The 16,357-nt window shown below is 37.7% G+C and overlaps 1 protein-coding gene across 2 annotated transcripts in view; it reads right to left on the bottom strand.

Annotated features, from left to right (window-relative positions):
• Positions 1-14,148, bottom strand: part of PHF3 (PHD finger protein 3) — a 112,613-nt gene extending 98,465 nt beyond the window's left edge. Inside the window, exon 1 of one of the 2 annotated variants that reach the window (XM_074237291.1) lies at positions 13,931-14,148. The gene's annotated coding sequence lies outside the window, so the exon portion shown is untranslated. The remainder of the gene's footprint in view (positions 1-13,930) is intronic. The other variant, XM_074237292.1, reaches the window with a different exon arrangement.
• Between the last annotated feature and the right edge of the window lie 2,209 nt (positions 14,149-16,357).

The raw sequence follows: 16,357 nt of genomic DNA, 5'->3' as shown, positions 1-16,357 counted from the left end.
TGAAAGATCTTTTATATCCAAATATATAATCTTCACTTACGTTTTCTGGCATGGTCCATTAATTCAATTTAACTAATTCAACAAGCACTTATTAACTATCTATTAATTTTAACTGCTTAGTTAGGCACTACAGAAACAAAGACATCTACAGAGGTCCTGCTCTCAAGTTGACTACAATCTGATTTTCATTGTGGCACCAGCTGCTACTTTTTCAAAACTTCAAAGTCACTGCAAAATCACTTCTAATACTATCTATATATTCCAATTCAAACACTGAATGATCTTTGTGAAGGCAATCCCTTCATACCTAAAAATAAAATAAATAAACCAAGATCTGTAGTAATGAAGTAACAGCAAATGAACGTATTTAATGATGCACATAAATAACTATGTATCAAAATGGAGTATTTGGGTTAACACAACTTTCTCAAAATCACAGTTCACTGACTTAAAAAAACTCAAGATAAAAAGCATTTATAATACCAAAAGTATGTGGAATGCAAGTCATTTTTCAGAAGGTGTTCTAAATTATTCAGTCAGAAGAAAGGAGATTTAGGGATCATCTAATCCAAATAATGCACTTTACAGATAAAGACACTACTATCTAGAGAGGTTAAATGACACTCTAAAGAATATATAGCTAGTCAGTGAAAGGACTCAAAAATAGAATACAATCTCTTTATCAGTGTTCTATTACTAAACTTGAAGTACTTTAATCAGCACTCACTAAACAAAATGCTAGTTAGTAGAGGGTTCACAATGACAGAACTAATAGATGTTGGCTTATAGGACAACTAAGTCCATCTAAAATGAGTATACAGGAGCAGCTAGGTGGCACAGTGAATAGAGCAGTGGCCTTGGAGTCAGAAGTACCTGGGTTCAAATCAGACTTCAGACACTTAATAATTAACCTAGTCGTGTGGCCTTGGGCAAGCCACTTAATCCTACTGCCTTGAAAAATCTAAAAAAAAAAAAAGTAACTAAATTCCCCATTTTCCTAAGTTTTACTATTTATAAAAACTGCCTTCACTATTTTCTTTCTTTTTTTTTTTGGATTTTTTTTTGCAAGGCAATGGGGTTAAGTGGCTTGCCCAAGGCCACACAGCTAGGTAATTATTAAGTGTCTGAGGGCAGATTTGAACTCAGGTACTCCTGACTCCAGGGCCAGTGCTCTATCCACTGCACCACCTAGCTACCCCCTTTTCACTACATTTTCTTAAAACTCCAGAAAGGATTTTTTTACTAGTTTTTAAGATGCTATTTTTGTCATAAAGATTTAAATCTTTATTTGTACCACAGATACTGTTTCTGAACTGTATTGGATAAAAATCAAATTTATAGTATGGAAATAAGTTTCACATAGTTATACATGTATAACCTCTGCTAGATTATTCCTGTCAAGGGGAGAAAGGGAGAAAAGGGAGTGAGGAAAAAAATGTGGAACAAAGAAACTTACAAAAAAATGAATATTGAAAACTGTCTTTGTATGTAGTTGGACAAATTATTTTAAAATATTTTTAAATCAAATTTAAAATCAGAACTATTCTCTAAAAATTAAAAACTCAGTTCACCATCAAAATGTGATGATGATAATACAGATAAGACTGTTATCTACAACCTTATCACACTCCGTTTATTTAGTATTAGACACTTTAAAAGAATGTTATGATAAAAAAAAAGAAACCGGGCCCAATTACACAATAAATACTCTATGATGTCAAGATATTAAGAACCACCCCCACCCCCACCCAGGTTTTCCAGAGCTAAAGCCCAGCAAGCAAGCTGTGCCCTAAGGTTGGAAGAACAATTTTTTGCATTCACCTTCTAGAACTGATGGTACCTGAGGCTCAAATAAGCAGCAAGGGCCCTGCTATGAATGAATATTTTTGACTATACAACCTTGCTTCAATGTTGTTGCTATGCCTCACTATTGTCAATATATTATACTGTTTGACTTTTAATCTAGCCACAAATATATAAATCAAGATTCAACCATACTAAAGCAGATCCCCCCCCCAACAGGGATGGGGCCTGACACATGTGTCTAATCTGCCTTCTTGCTTACAAGTCATTTCCCTCAGTTTGAAATTAAACTTCTGTTTGATTCTTATTCTCCTGTCTCTAGTCTGTTCTTTTCAGCTTCAATCATCCACGGATTAAAGGTGGGTTCAGTCCAGCTGACAAAGTATCCAGTTCTCAATTCCTTTTCAGTGTTCTTTAAGCTAATTTCTCCATAGATGAATCTGTCTAAAAATTCTAGAACACCTATTTAAAATAGGTGCAAAATAAATGACAAAAACACTTAAAATATCTTAGCAACACAAATACTACACAAATCTCAACTCTTAAGAAAATAGTTCCACATTTGCAGAGAACGCATTTCAAAATATAACAATTATTGCCAAGTTATATTTAAGTCTCTGAGACTTACTCAGTCAATTGCCAAATTAGTAAGAATAGAATTAGGACAGATAAACTGTAAGGCAAGGAGGAAGGCAATACCTGAAATACTTTTTGAAATGCTTTAGAAAGTATTAACTTATTTTCAGTTTCCTCTTCTGTAAAATGAGAGGACTGAACTAGATGATCTTTGAAGTCTTTTCTAGCTCTAATTTTTTTTTTTAGGTTTTTGCAAGGCAAATGGGGTTAAGTAGTTTACCCAAGGCCACACAGCTAGGCAATTATTAAGTGTCTGAGGCCGGATTTGAACCCAGGTACTCCTGACTCCAAGGCCGGTGCTTTATCCACTACGCCACCTAGCTGCCCCTAGCTCTAAATTTATAATACTGTGATACATATATGTATAGCTATATATGCTATAGTAGTACAAACAAACAACATTTTAATGAATATTATCATACTGATATATATATATACATATATGTATATATATATATTATACTCTGAAACAAATTCTATTGTTTGAGGAAGTGTTACCTTAAAAAATAACTGACGGTTTGCTGCTAATATATCCAAATGATAAAATAACTCTTTTGAAAGAATCTATGGCTCTACGGTAAACTCTTAATATATGTGAAGATTTCTGCAACATGGAGAAGCACAAGAAAATTGAAAGGGGGAAAAAAGATTATTAAATAAAGACTAATCAGTAGTACTTTGTGTTGAGGGCAGCTAGGTGGCACAGTGGCTAGAGCACCGGCCCTCGAGTCAGGAGTTACCTGGGTTCAAATCCGGCCTCAGACACTTAATAATTGCCTAGCTGTGTGACCTTGGGCAAGTCACTTAACCCCACTGCTATAAATAAAAAAATTAAAATTAAAAAAAAATAGTACCTTGTCTTTACTGAAACAAACCTATGATACGAGACAATGTTAGTCATTTTTTAAGTTTAGGAAATTTAATGTAATTACTTACAAACTGGTGATAGCATTAATCAAGAAAATCTCTCCCTTGCAACTCTCCTTCGCAAAGTAAGAAATAACCAAACATAATACAACTATTGTACAAAATTATGTTTCAAGACAGGACTTAAAAATCTAATGTTAAGACGACTCAAATCTTGACATTAACTTCCTTCAACAGGTTTCTACTAAAGACCTTGAGGCAATTATGCTAGAAAAAATAAAAAACTTGAAATATATACCAATCAAGACTGTATACCAGAGATATTTTGAAAAACTAAGTAGTACCCAGACTAAAGAAAACAGTGTCAGTTAGTATCAGGGAAACTTTTAAATAAAAGAAAAATTTTAAAAGGCATAGAAAGAAATCTGAAATCTGAATTCTAGTTCTTCTGACAGTATTAATCAAGTCAGCTGCAAAGTTAGTCAGAAATGTAGTATGTTAAGTCTTTTAGCAGATTAACACTTAAGGTATGGCATTAAGATTGCAATTTACAAAGCAATTTAATTAAATGTCCCTACTTAATAAGAGAAAACAGAAGGACCTGTTACATACTTCAATTTTGTTTTCCAATCCACCTCTAACAGAATAACTTCATGTTACAATGAGACTCAAAAATGGTGTTTAGCAAAATAGTCCATTAGAGGAAGAGAATTACTTTTTAATAAGATAAATATCTATGGCAAGCACCAGCTACTTAACATAAGTTAACTAGTTAACTAGTTAAAAAAAATGAATTGAAGTCAGGAAGAATTTTGTTCAAATTCAAACATAGATACTTACTATATGAACCTGAGCAAGTCACTCAAACCTGAGTCTCAGTTTCCTAATCTGTAAAATGGAAGTAATAATAGCATCTATCTTCAAGGATGCTGTAAGAAGCAAATAAGATAAGGTATATAAAACTTACCAAAAGATAAATAAAAATATGAAAAATTATTCAAATAATGAATACTGAGTACGTGATTACTCTAATGTTCTCTATCCTTTAAAGTTTCTAAATTTTCAAAACTGAAAAAGCCTTTAGAAAAATCTAGTTTAATCTTTATTTTTTTGCAAATAGGGAAACTGAAGTCAACTGATGTCAAGAGATATTAAGTGACTTGACCAATGTAACATAGTAAGAGACAGGGTTAGAGCCTAGAACCTAGCTCTTCTCTCAACTCAAAATTAAGCAGAACCCAAAAGAGAACATTAAAGTTAAAGCAAAGGTCCTGGAAAATAAAAGTAACAGATGGAGCACACAAGTTTAAAAACTGACAGAAAGTAGTGACTAAAAAAGCTTAACAATCATACTATCTTGTCAACAAGGAATACCAAAGCTACATGTAAATCCTAGGAACACTGGAAACATTTACTAGTTTGTTTTACAGATTCATGCCATCAATCATTTTAATACACAAGATAAAACAGTTTACTCTTCCAAAGCCCTGCCCAAGAGAAGTATGTATTTTAACCTATTGAGTTATATGCAAAATAAAATAACTTCCTCCAAAGGTGAATATGTGCAAGAAATGCAACTATAAATTACCAAACATAAAACTTGCCACTACTGTTTCTACTTTTCACAAGATTCTTACACGAATTATAAATAAATGAAACCATTAATAATACATTAGTCCAATATCTTACACTATATAAAATAAGCACCAAAGAAGCACAAAGGATAGGTGACTTACATATATAGTCACTTAAAAAAAAAATCAAAGAAAACAAGCTAGTTGGAACAGCTACAAAGTAGTGGGGCGGTCTTAACCAATGCAAAGATAATCATGAATGACAAAACAAAGTTTAAAGCATTTGCAGGAACAAACTCAATGCAGCTAGAAGAGAAACTTACATAAGAAAAGTCTTACATAAATATGTATTAAACCATTCCCCAACAGAAAATTGGTCAAAGAATATGAACAAGCAATTTTCAAGAGATATACAAAATAACCACCAAGATTAAAGAATGCTCTAAGCTACTAATTAAAAATGTGAATTAAAATAAATTTGAGTTTTTTAAGTACAAAGAGAAAAGAAGGTAGGAAGAAAAACATGTATATATTGGTTCAAAGATTCTGAAAAACAATTTGGAATTGCAGAAGATAGTTAAGTCACTAAAGATAGAAAAGTCACTTAAAAAGTCACTAAAACTCAAGAAGGTGAAAAACAGAAAGGTCTCATTAAGCAAAAATGAATTTTTTTTTCATGACATCAAAAAGTTAGAAGTAAAGTGGGTTTACCCATTGATTGAGGAATAAATTAAACTATGGTCTATGTATGAAATGGAATTACTGTGTAATCTAAACTGATGAGTAAGGATAAATAAGAAAAAGTTTCAAGTAGTGATGCAAAGCAGAATCTATAAAACAATTTACACAATAGTCAATGAGTGATCAATCATGATTTTGGAGACTGATAATGAAGCATGCTTGCCTATACTTGACAGAGATGTGGTAGACTACCGACATGGAATATATTCTATATTATCAAATATAATCAATGGGTTGAATTATACTAAAGTTAATACAATCTTGCACAATTAGCTCTGACACTTGTACTCACAGCCAAAGTATTACTAAACTAGTTTTAGGAAAGTGACAAACAACAAATTTTCTAATATTTTTAAATTTTTATTGTACTATTTTTAATCCATTCTACTTTAGTTTTATAAAACTGTAAATTTTATACCTATGCCATGTATATAAATATACGTATCGATGTATATGTATACACGTCTATATTTTTCAGTGTTTCTGACTAACAGAATTTAGATCTACATATCTCATATGCAGTTTTGTCTAAATACTTATTTGAGTCTCTAAGATCCTTTCAGAGAGATATCAAAGTCAAATCTATTTTCAGAATAGTCTTTTTTTTTAGGTGTCTTTTTTTTTGCAAGGCAAATGGGGTTATGTGGCTTCCCCAAGGCCACACGGCTAGGTAATTTTTAAGTGTCTGAGACTGGATTTGAACCCAGGTACTCCTGACTCCAAAGCTGGTGCTTTATCCACTACACCACCCAGCCGCCCCCAGAATAGTCTTAAGATATTTTAAATTCTGATATGGTAAAATATCAACAGATATGGCTCAAATAAGCAAAAGTTCTTTATGAGCACCCAGTTTTTTTAAATGTGTAAAAAAGTGTCTCAAGGCCAAAAAAGTGAGAACTCTGGTTTATACCATTTATGAGACATTCCCAGTCCTAAATTGTTTAATTCTTCTTTAGCTATTTTAACTTTCAAATACTCTTGCCCTGTAAACAATTTATAAGTCTGTAAACAAAGAACGACTCTCTTACTCTTTCATATAACCGGTATAAAAATACTTACCAAAAAAATACTTAAAAGCTCTTAATTTGATTTGCTTTGGATTCCCTTTTCCTTATTGATGTTTGTCCTTTTCTCAAGGAATACCATGACATCAGAAAAGTAATATAACAAGCAGGTGAACCGTATTTGAATGAGGGGATAATGTGCTAAGTCATCAGTCTCTCTTTCTCCTCCAGAGCCATCTGGGTCCAGCAGTCAGATATGAATCAGAATGGCAGGAGATGGCCCTAGATGAGAGGCAATCAGAGTTGTGTGACTTGCCTAAGGTCAAACAACTGGGAAATATCAAGTGTCTGGGACTGGATTCAAATTCCTGTCCTGACTCCAAAGTCAGTGCTTTATCCACTGTGTCAATGATAATAAATGTGCCAAATAATAATAAAAAGAAAAGTTCCATACACACCAAAATGTTTTTAGCAGAATTTTTTGTGGTAGCAAATAACTGAAAACAAAGTAAATGAGTAGATGGCCGGGGCAGCTAGGTAATGCAATAAAGCACTGGCCCTGGACAGGATGACCTGCGTTCAAATTCAGTCTGACACTTGATACTTACTAACTGTAACCACAGGCAAGTCACTTAACCCCATTGTCTCACAACCCCTCCCAAAAAAACAACAAAGTAGATGGCCACTGATTGAGAATTAGTTAAACAAAAAAAAAAGTGTATGAATTTAATAAACTATTAAGCTGTAAGAAATGATAGAGAAGTAAAGACTTACAAGAACTGATAAAGAACGTACCTAGATAAGGACACATGCAATCGAACTCGGGATATAAAAGTGACAAACTCAGGGTACAGGACAAACATATATTTTTTGTGCATAGCCAATGTGGGAATTTGTTGTGCTTTATTATGAATATTTCTTACAAGTCTTTTGTCCTTGACCCCTCCCATGAGGAAGGCAAGAGAGTAGGGGAGATATGGAAAGAAAACAATTTTCTGTTAATGGAAAAAGTAGGAAAACTAGGAAAATAACATACACATGTAATCTGCAACAATGTAAAAAACAATAAAACAATTATAATTACTTAGCTATAATCCAAAGTAGAGATGAGAAGACACATCCACCTTAGCTGCAGGTGGAAGATCTTACATACAGAATATTGTACATCAGATTTTTTCAATATGTTGATTAGTATTGCTACTTATTTTCCTTTTTTCTTTTTTCTTTTTAGGAATGGCTCTCTGGAAGAAGGTTGAGAGAAGGAATACAATAGAAAATATATGTAAGATGACAAAAAATAGCAATGAAAAATGTCTTATGTGAAAGCATATGTGTTTATTTTTCTAATCCTCAAAAGCATGTTAACTTTATGTTTCAATTACACCTTTTCCATTTATCAAGCATATTCTTCAAAATTTCTTGAAAACAGCACAAATACCTCAAAGAAGGTTGCCAAGTGTCTTGGCTAATTAAGCCTTACAATGAGAGAAAGGAAAAAAAAAAAGATTCAGGGCTCTTGTTGCTTAGTTGAACTTAGGTTTTTATCTTATGTTCTTTCCTCTCCCTCAATGCTCCTATCAAGTTGCCATATTCTCCTTCCCATCAAATTCCTTTATGTCACCACTGCCATCATCTTGGTAGAAATTCTTATTAGCGTGAATAGTATTTCAACAGTCTAAATGGTCTTCCACCTTATGATTCTTCTCTTCACGACTCACCAAACAAAAGTCCAAACCCTTCAAGAATACAGGTCACTCATTCCATTTTCTTAAATCTATCCTCTGCAAAGTGAAACACAAAATAGGCAAAAATGGCCCTACTTGCTAAACCCTTCATTCATATACATTATTTTCCAACTTTTCCTGTCAGCTCATTCTTTCCAATGCCATCATTATCCTTTCCCTTGTCCCTAGATTTCCAGTCGAAATCCTATCCATTTTTAAGACTACCCAAAATGATACTTCCTATATGAACTGTTACCAATTACTACTCCCAGTGGGAAATTCTTTTTCCCATTATGAATTTTGCAAAATACTTATATTATGAAACGTCTTTTGTCAGTTTTAATGATGACCTGTGTATTGGGTTGAAAAACTCAGGTTTAAGGTAACAGGAACAAGTTCTTTTCACCTGGTTCATAATTCCCTGTCTGCACTCTGATGTGTTTAAGTTTATTAAGTGACTAGATGACTAGGAGTATTAAAAGCCTCTCATGTCATTAGAAGCTTCCTGACATGCTCAGAATAAACCTGGGAGTACAAAGGTAAACTAATAAACAATATAGAAAGACCATGTGGGCAAAATTAGACTTTAGTCTGCCCAGATGAAAAATGAAAGTACTTCTTATGGGTCCAGAGAAAGAAGGCAGCAGGGCCAAGAAGCAATAAGGCTAGTCAGGGAGCAGCTGAATGTGCAGTGGATAAGCATCAGCCCTGGGGTCAGGAGGACCTGAGTTCAAATCCAGCCTCAGACACTTAATAATTGCCTAGCTGTGTGGCCTGGGGCAAGTCACTTAACCCTACTGCCTTAAATAAGTTTTTAAAAAGGCTAGCCAGGCCAGATCACTGGGAACTTTTGCTTTGAGATCAGGCAGATTTCTTTTATATATTTCACAGTACCTGAAATTGTAAATTCTCCTTTCTCTTGAAAAAATAAACAAATGAACCTTAAAGAGAAATCTGAGGCACTGATTATGTCTGAGAGAGGAAACCGAGAAATACCTACAGGAAACTAACAGTAAAATGTACCCAGAGGCAGTGATAGTAGAAGAGAAGCAAATAGATAATTAGGGTTTAAGTTGCCTAAACTCAAGGAGTCAAATGTACATATTAGATACATGTCCTCAGTTATTACTGAGGAAAAAGGACTTGGCCAGCCCCATAACACAAAGAAGAAACAAAAAGAATGCCAGGACTGGATTATCTCTACTGTCCTTTTCCAAAGCTAGAAGAACCTAAAAGTCACCACACTAGCAGGATGGAATCACCTGGCAACTTATTTATCAAGATATGAGTCAAAATAAGATAAAGGGAATACAGGGGCTAGTATGAGTGAGATCACAGATCTTGGTTACATCCTGTAAATTCTAATTACACCCCTTTCCCCTCCCCAAAGTATACTTCTCTGCATATCCAATCTGTTGCCAGGGCCTGTAGTTGATATTACCCTTGTAACGTCTCTGATACCCCCCCCCCCTTTTGTCTCTGACACTGTCTCTACACTGGTGTAGATTAACTACAACTAACCTTCTACTCAGTTATCTTCATAAAATATTAAGTCTAAACAGGTACCTCTCTTAATAAATTCCAGTGTTCCCCATCACCTCTATGTTAAAATATGAAATCTTCTATATGACATCCAAAGCTTTTCCTAATATGCTCCCCCATCTTCAAAAAAGAAAAAAATCTATAGTGTTCTCTCACCTTAAACCAGTCATATAACATTTTGATCCAGTAATACTGGCCTCCTCTAATTCCTTGAACAGGACATTCACTCTTGGTTCTGGGCATTTTCAGTGGCTATTTGCCATGCAAAAAATTCTCTTCCTCCTCATCTCCACCTCCTTCAAACTTTTATTTCTAGTGCCTTACATTCTCTCTTAATTCTAGTACCTTACCTCTACTGATTATCCTATATATATAGCTGTTTTGTACCTAGCTCTTTACTTGTTGTCCTCCTAATTAGACTATGAGTTCCTTGAAAAGGACAATATTGTACCATCCTTTGTATCCCCAAGCATAGTGCCTGGCACATTGAAAGTAGGTGCTTATGGGCAACTAGGTGGTGCAGTGAATAGAGCACTGGTCCTGGAACAGGAAGGCTTGAGCTCCCCTATGGCCTTTAGACACTTAATTGCCAAGCTGTGCAACCTAGGGCAAGTCACTTAATCTCACTGTCTTAAATAAAAAAAAAAGAAAGTAGATGCTTAAATATTATCAACCAATTTTTGTTGAATTGAAGAAAGTTTCTATGAAATCTAGCTGGGTGGAAAACTTTGCAATCAATTATATAAATATATATATATGTGTATATATATATATATATATATATATCTGAAAGTAAAGGGTCACATAGGAGCAGGGAGATTCAATTAGCAAACAACTTCTTTATTTGTAAATAAAATGAAAGTTAGCTATTTTTTTTAAAGTTGGGGGGGGAGAAACACAAATTCATGTCAGACATCTCTAAATATCTCTAACTTGAGTTCTGTAAAATAACATGTAAATACAAGGTACTGTCACCTATTAGGAGTATATCCTATTACTATGTCAAAATTGATGATCCTAATCTGTTTCAGTACAATAGACAATTCTAATCTATTCATATTTTACATTGACAACTTCCTGGCACATTCTATTTTATCTCCCTATAACTGTTTAAAATCTGAGATTATAACTATCAATTAATCTCTATTTTTCCAAAACTTAATTCCTTATAGTAATACAAAAGATGTTGCTAATATTTAATTTAGTTTACTGACTCCTGTTTCAGAAGCTAAAGAATTTACAATCTTTGCTACATAAATTATCTAATTCCACTGTTCTCTGGTTTCTGTATACAATTCTAGGTCCCAATTGTTGAGAATATGCTGTCCCACCAACGAATGCACTTTGTTCCTCACACAATTTTTTAAAAAAATTTTTAGCATGGTATATTTGTATGTTGCAAACCTTTTCTTTTAAACTGTCATTTCTACATACTTGGTATTTTTATAACCAAAAGTGTCTTTCAGTAAGTTGCTACCTGGGACAACTTGGTCAAACAATTTGACTTTGTATAGACATTTTAAAATTTCAAAGTTCTTTCTCACAACAGGGCTTTTAGATTGATCATGCAACCAATATTACCTCTATTCCACAGGTGAAGAAACAGATTGAGGATTACTGGCTTATTCTTGGTCATTGAGCTAGTTAGAAGTATGAGATTATATTCAAACCCACCTCAGGCTTCAAAAATAAACAATGAACAATACCAGTGTACACGTGTAAAAATTGTCTGAGGTTTGTTCTAACAATCTGGAAAGTATTACTAATTCAGCTTCCAAATTGCAAGGCTGTGAAAGTGCCATCAAGCCAACGAGAATGAGGAATGCAGCCAAAAGATTATACAAAAAATTTAAATAAGTAACATTGTAATTCTACAGGAAGATTAACCTAGTGGATAGAGAGAAGAACTGGGTTCAAATCAAGCCTAAGACCGTGATCCTTGTCACAGTGCCCCAAGCAATTCTCTATGCATGCAAATTGCAAAACAGCTGTCAAAATCAGTTAGCAGGCCGAGTTTCCTCAAAAGATGTCTCTTCACCAAGGAAATACAAGTCTCAACAAAAAAAAAATTCTAGTGCCATAAATACCATCAAACCTACAAAGCAAATAGTTCATGCTGAAAAATTTAAGAACTCAGTGCAGTCATTTCTATCACTAATTCACTGTTTAGACTACAGACAAGCCACAGTTTGTCAGTCGATACAGATGTTTCCTCATCTGTAAAAGATACATATTTATGAAAGCACTTAGGGCAAATCTTCAAAGAATGAAAATGCAACTTTTAGCAAGTTCCAGACTTCAAAACACGTTTCAATTCTAATGGCAGTTAAGTAATTAACTGGGGTAGACATGATTAAGAATAATAACTCATTTATTAAAAGTTTTGTAATTTACTAAGGAGTAAGTTATTCTGTCCTATAGTAAAGGGAAGAAGAGAAAACAGGGTTAATAGATTGTAAAAGAAGCAAAATCAGAAGAGAAATTAAATATTGAAAATAGGGGAGGAGAGGTGCCCAATCATAGAACTGAGAAAAAAATCCAAGAGAGGAAAAAAAGTCATTGTATCAGTTTCAAAACTAAAACAGATCAAGGAGATCTTCTTTTCAAGTTCCTTGTCAGGAAGTTGTTTTAGGGACTTTGCCTCAAAGTCAAGTGGGAAAGCCAGTATTCCAACCCAGATCATCCCTCTCCACCTTTAGAGTACTTTTTCCAGTGCCTCACATAAGAAAGCAAAAATCGATGTAAAAAGTAAACTACCGATAACAAATTTGAGGATGAAAAGTCGCTCGGTTTATTTTCAATGGCAGTTTTTGTGTACTAGAAAAGCAATATAAACCCCAAAATAAATGTTCAACTTTTCCAGTTGTTAATTTGCATCCTTTCCACTCGACATCCTAAACCTCACTGGAACTGTCAGATGTCAATTATGAATCAAAATGAGATTAAGAGATGCAAAACCGCTTTGCAAACCTTAAAGTACTATTTAATGCTACTAAAAATGGGGCGAATAAAATAATAAAGAATAGCATCATTTTTTCACGCCTTTGAAGGATTTTTCTTCTATCAGGCTGAAAAATGAGATAGGTGTTATCCTCAGCCCCTAGAAGAGGTAGACTTACTGAATTAAAACATAAACACTGAAAAGAAAATGCACTGCAGGGATGTATTTTATTGCTACGTCCTCACAAATTAAAACTGTTTATTATCATAAGTGAGAAATAACACAAGTTTTAGAATGCATTCTTTTCCCTCCATCTTAAATCCTCTATAAGCAATTCTGTTTAATACAGTTGATATGTAATTAACACTGACGGACCCCGCTTTCGGGGGTCCCCTTGCTAGAAGTCCTGAGCTCCGCGGGGGTGGTCCATGCTAAAAGCCAGTGAAGGCGAGGTTTGGGATGGGGCGGCCCACGTTCTGTCCCTCTAAGGTCAGAGGATCGATAAAAAAAAAAAACACCCATCCCCGGGGGTTCGATAAATTCCACGGCGTCTCGGCCTGGGCCAGCGTGAAGGCCGGTGTGGGGGAGCCACGCTGCACGGCGTGGCGGCCGAGGGAGGACGCCGGGCTGCGGCCTAGGGCCCGGCCGCTCCCACGCCCTCCCGGCCAGGTCCCGGCAGGGCGCTTAGGCCCGGGCTTCCCCTACGGGCCCGGCTGTCGGCGGCGGGGACAGGGGCAGCACCCCCGGCGGCCCGCCCGCTCCGGGGACCCCACGCCCGTGAGAGGCCCGCGGGCCGGGGAAGCAGCCAGGGCCGGACGCGCCTCCCGAGGCGGGCGAGGAGGAGCGGGGCTCCCGAGGGGCCCCAGTCCGCCGCCTCACGAACGGTCTCGCTGGGCCCGGGAGGGAGGACGTTGCGCAGGAGGCCGGGGCGCTGTCTCCGCCGCTGGGGGCCTGGAGGCGCGTCCGCCGCCGCGACTGCCCCGGGGCCGGGGCCGGGGCCGGGCCCGGGCGGCCGGAGCGGGAGGAGGTGTGTTTGGGGGCGGGTGGGGGAGGGGACGGGAGCCTGTCTCCCAGGACGCGGCCGCGGCCGCAACTCACCCAGCTCCGCCCGACGAGCGCTACCACTGGCAGCAGGAGGAAGATGGTGGCCGCCGCCGCCGCCGCCGCCGCCGCCGCCGCGGAGGAGGGGGAATGGTGGGTGCCGCCGAGAGGGGGTATGCGCAGGACGTCGTCGTCGCTGCGGCCGCGGCCGCTGCCTCGCTTCCTGCAGGAACCCGGGCCGCTCCGGCTGCTTCTGCCGCCAGCGCCGCGGCCGTGGCCGTCCTCGCCCTCGCCCCCCTAGTCGTCGTCGTCTTCGTCTCCGTCCGCCGGCCCGGGGCCCAGGGGTCGCTCGCCTCGTGCAGTCTCCGCCGCTGCGCGAGACCCCGCAGCCATCTGCGTGAAGCGGCGCGAGGGCAGGGAGCGGGGCCGCCTCACGTGACCCCACTGTTTACCGTTCCGTGGGCCAGCGGCCTGGGCGGCTGCGCCTGCGCGCTCTGGAGACGCCAGCGCCGACACCAATTACCACCACCCCCACCTTAAGATTTTTTTTTTTCAGCTTCGGGCTCCTTCTGGGCGATTCCCCTGCCTCCTCCTCTCTCTCTCTCTCTCTCTCTCTCTCTCTCTCTCTTTCCCTTTCCAAAATGGCTCCCTTTCCTCGACCTCTTCCCCTCCTTCCCCCGGCAGAGGCAATTTAATGAACAACTTAAACCGGCTGCTATAACAAGCATTTAAAATGTTAGTATTTAACGCGAACTCAGCTACTGTAACTAGTATTTAACACTTTGGACTAATAAATAATATTGCAACTACTATTAAACACTTTCAGATTTGCCAAGTGTTTTATAAATATTATCTCATTTTATCCTCCCAACCACCCCACCAAAGGTAGGTGCTATTAATGTTCCCATTTTACAAATTAGAAAACTGAGGATGAGAAAAATGAAGTGACTTACTGGGGACCACACAGCAAGTGTCTGGGGTGGAATTTTAACTCCGACTTCCTGATTCCTCAATCCATCCACCTAAATTGCTTAATCTGGTCCAGATCTAGCCCTGACGAATATCCCCAAGCAAGTTCGCTCAAAAGTATCGGGAAATAGGTCTTTTAGCCTCATATTAGGGTCCATAAAAGTTGTAAGACCACAGATTTGGTACTGGAGAGTCATCTAGCCCAAAGTCATGCTTTTTTTTTTAACAGATAAAGTAACAAGAAACCCAGTAATGAAAAATAAGGGGCTAACTTGAAATCAGGTTTCTAAGAGACCGGATCCTCTACCATTTCTCCTGTATTACTTTGTCCTTTTACCTAAAACTATCTTATAAAATTCTACTAAGTAACAAGATGTAATGCAAATCGTGGATTTGGAGACAGATAACCTGCCTTTAGAATCCAGCCTCCACTATTACTTGTGCAGCCTTAAAAAAGTAACAATGTCTCTGGGCTTCCAGGGGTTGTCATCAGTAAAATGAAAGTTGTTCTTCAAGGAAGGCAAAGTCCGTTTTCAGTTTTAATTTATGGCCTTTACTTTCTCAGTCCTGAAATTGTCTTAACCCTGTTTCTACAGATTTGGTTGGGGTAAAGTTGGGGGAAAACGCAAACATTCTTATGCACTTTTGTCTTTAGCCCAGAGCACAAACTTGTATTTAGAGACTTGACTTAAATGCTATTCGATTGATTGAGATAGCTGTAACTAGGATGCTTATGAATTCCTGAAGAAATGGGAAATTAAATAGAAAAACTTCCTAGGGAAAAGCAAACAGGTAGATAAGAGTCTGAAGTCCGAGAGTTTGCCTTAAAATACTAGAGTTTTGGGTATCTGAGGGTTTTAGGGGAGAACTGAGGCAGTTAGTTTCAGGGCTGCCGGAAACTGACATTAACTACTCCCAGTAACAATGTTACCCAATCTTTTACACTTGTTTTTAAATATCAGATACTTGATGTGATAGAGTTGGGGAAAGACTGGACAGAGAAATGCAAGATTATTCATCTTTACTGTATAGTACTCTGTCCTGACCAGGTATCTTTCCCCTCCCCATCCCATTGTTCAAGTTATGAAGAGGTCAGTGAACTTTAAATAAAGTACCCTGCCCCTCCCTGGCAAAGACCTTCCCCTGCCCCCCCCCCAAAAAGCCCCTATTGACCTGAAAAACTAGTCTTTGATCTACCTCCCTTTATCTACATATTCCTATATTACCTCATCTCTGCTCCCTGAACTACCTGCCCCCACCAAGTTCTCTCTATGTCCTCCTTAAAAAAACTGACTCACTCCTCGGTTGAGTTGCTTAAAGGGAAGCTCTTAGGAAGACTCATTCTCCAAATAACCTCTCTTGTTCCTACACTTTTTCCTTACTGCTTACCCTCTCAAGGTGTCTTATGTTTCTTCTATGCCTTTCCTTACTGCTCCTCCTCTGATGTAGTTTTGAATGCTTAGGTTGTTTAAGTTGCTTAAGGAATCAGTGACTTCCTGCCCTTTAGTCTCTCTT

Source organism: Macrotis lagotis, chromosome 5, assembly GCF_037893015.1.
Source record: "Macrotis lagotis isolate mMagLag1 chromosome 5, bilby.v1.9.chrom.fasta, whole genome shotgun sequence".
In the NCBI taxonomy this organism is placed as follows: Eukaryota; Metazoa; Chordata; class Mammalia; order Peramelemorphia; family Peramelidae; genus Macrotis; species Macrotis lagotis.
The sequence above is the reverse complement of the archived record's forward strand: the minus strand, read 5'-3'. Positions and strand labels throughout refer to the sequence as shown.